This window comes from Vulpes vulpes, chromosome 13, assembly GCF_048418805.1.
Source record: "Vulpes vulpes isolate BD-2025 chromosome 13, VulVul3, whole genome shotgun sequence".
NCBI classification, from domain to species: Eukaryota; Metazoa; Chordata; class Mammalia; order Carnivora; family Canidae; genus Vulpes; species Vulpes vulpes.
Window position 1 is genome coordinate 71,772,499 of NC_132792.1, and position 3,415 is coordinate 71,775,913.

The following is a 3,415-nucleotide window of genomic DNA, read 5'->3' on the forward strand; positions in this document are numbered from 1 at the left end:
TGTCTTGAAACATCTCATATCAAGATCACTCCACTGCATCCACTTTGTGAAATCAATGGTCCATTCTCTATATTGTTTTTTTAAGAACATCTTTATTAAGATACAATTCACACATACAATTCCCCTATTTAAAGCACACAGTTAAATGGTTTTGAATACACTCACCATTGTACAACCATCATCACAATCGATGTGAGAATATTTCTTCATCCCCAGAAAAATCTCTGTACCCATTAGCAGTCACTCCACTTTCCTTCCCCTCCCACTAATCTACTTTCCTACATGCTTTCTTAGTCTTGACATTTTATGTAAGTGGAATCATGTACGATGTGGTCTTTTTGACTGGGTTCTTTCACTTGGCCTCATGTTTTCAAAGTTAATTCCTTTGTAATATGTAACAGCACTTAATTCCATTTTATTGCCAAATAACATTATATATATTATACATATCTATTCTATATTATATTAGAATAACATTATACACATACACACCACATTTTATGTATCTGTTCATCAGTTGTTTCTATTTACTGGCTCTTATGAATAATCCTGCTATGGACATTCACATGCAAGTTTTTGCATGGATAGTTTTCATTTATCTAAGGTCTGTATCTAGGGTCTATATCTAGGAGTATAATTGCTAAGTCAATAAATAACCTTTTGACGAATGACAAACTGTCCTCCAAAGCAAATGAACTATTTCACACTCCCAAGGTATAAGGTAAGAGGGCTCCCAATTTCTCCACATCTTCACCAATATTTGTTATCAACTGTCTTCTTAATTCTTGTCATTTCATTGATGGTTAATTATGTTGAACATCTTTTTGTATTTTTACTGGCCATTTGTGTATCTTCAAGAAGTTTCTATTCAGATTCTTGGCTCATAATAACTTGGTTATTTGTCAAATAACTTGGGTTATTTGTCTTGTATCATTAAATTGTAAGAGTTCTTTATATATTCTATATATACATCCACTATCAGACATATGATTGGCAAATATTTCCTCATATCATATAGGTTGTCTTTGCACTTTCTGATAGTGTCTTTCACTGTACAAGAGTCTTTAATTTTGATGAAGTCTAATTTATCTTTTTTTCTCTTTGGTTGAATGTGCTTTTCCTGCCACAGCTCTGAAACCATTGTCAAATCCAGGGTCATAAATATTTGTGTTTTTTACTAAGAGTTTTAAAGTTTTATCTCTTACTTTTGGCCTTATATACATTTTGAATTAATTTTTGTATATAATACAAGTAGGGGTCCAATTTCATTCTTTTGCTTATGAGTATCCAGTTGTCCCCACATTATTTGCTGAAAATTATTCCTTCTCCTCATTGAATTGTCTTAGCACCCTTTTCAAAACTCAATTGTCTATAATGTGAAACTTATTTCCAGATTCTCAATTCTATTCCATTGGGTTATATGCCCATCCTTATGCCAGGATTACACTGTCTTGATTACAACTTTGTAGCAAGTTTTTAAATCAAAGAAGTGTGAGTCTTCCAACTTTGTTTTGCTTTTTCAAGATTATTTTCAAATTTCCATATGAGTGACAGGATCAGCTTAACAATTTCTGCAGAGAAGCCATCTAGGATTTTGAGAGGGATTGCACTGAATCTGTATATTGATTTGAGAAGTACTGATGTCTCAACAATAATAAGTATTCCAATTCATGAACATGGAATGTATTTACACTTACTTAGGTCTTCTTTAATTTCCTTCAACAATGTTTTAAAATTTAAAGATTATAAATTTTTTACTTCTTTTGTTATATTTATTCCAAAGTATTTTATCTTTTTTGATATTATTAGAAATGGAATCTTTTTATAAATTTCATTTTTGGATTGTCCATTGCTTCAGTTTAGAAATACAGTTGACTTTCATATATTAATCTTGTATCCTGCAATCTTTCTTGTCTTTCACCATTAGGTACAATGTTGATTGTGGGTTTTCCATAGAAGCCTTTATCATGTTGGATAAGTTACATTCTAGACCTAGTTTTGTTAAGTGTTTTTATCATTAAGCTATGTTGAACTTTGTCAAATTTCTCTTCCATGTCTGTTGAAATGATCATGTGGTTTTTGTCCTTTATTCTAGTGATACAGTGTAATAAATAACTTGTATCTGCCACCATGGACTGCACACGATCCTAATACTTAATTTTCTGACAAGCTGAGTAGTAATGTTAAGAAATATAATTTTTAAAATATTATATAGTAAAATATGTCAACATTAGAAGATCTGTGTAAGTCCGTGAGCCAATATTTTCTAAGTGACCAGTGCATGATGTCATAAAATATTGCAAGAGTAGGGGTAAAAGATCCCTTCAAAGCACAAGAGAGATAAATAGATTCTATTATCAGAGGGAACAAAAAAGGCTACTGATATGGTTTCAGATTCTCATTGTACCTAATCCTTAAGAAACTACCACTTAGCCAGTATAAGTGCATCAAAGAAGAATATCTACGAATATCTAAGTAGGTTATTAAAATCCTTTCCCTTTTCCAACTTCTTATCTGTGCTCACCAGAATTTCTACACATACTTCAACCACAGCAACATATTGTGACAGACTAAATACAGAGGCAGATATGAAAATTGAGTTTCTTCTATGAAGTCAGACATTAAAGAGTTGAACAAAAGTAGAAAAACAATGAAAGTAGTTATTTTTCAAAAAATATGTTAACAATGAATAATTTTGTTATTATTTTTTAAGAGATTAACAAATGTTTGTGGACTTCCTCATTTTTAGCCTCTAATACAACAAATACCAATAGACATAGGGCCACTTAAACAAAAGCTCTTTGGGGTCTTCAATAATTTTTAAGCATATAAAGAGTTACTAAGAATGAAAAGTTTGAGAAGCACTGTTCCAGAAAATTATAAATCACTAAAATTGATGCTGGAACAGAGGTATCGGGGAAAATTAATCACCATAGAAGAAATTATACTTTATAGTTACCTCTCAATAAAACATGCATTCTACCAAGTCTTACACATTACCACACTACTATATAAACTTTCCACAGCATGAAGGGGAAGCTTCCAAATTTGTTTCTTTGATGCCAGCATATTAATACACATACAGACACACATAATTTAAAAACAATCTCACTTGTAATATGTTTAAGAGAGATTCTTTCCAGGAATGCAAAAAAAGGCTCAATATTAAGAAACTTATTCACCATGTTAATAGATTTTTAAGATCTATGAAAACCTGGGATCCCTGGGTGGCTCAGCAGTTTGGTGCCTGCCTTTGGCCCAGGGCGTAATCCTAAGGTCCCAGGATCGAGTCCCACATGAGGATCCCTGCATGGAGCCTGCTTCTCCCTCTGCCTGTGTCTCTGCCTCTGTGTGTGTGTGCTTCTTATGAAGAAAAGAAAAGAAAAGAAAAGAAAAGAAAAGAAAAGAAAAGAAA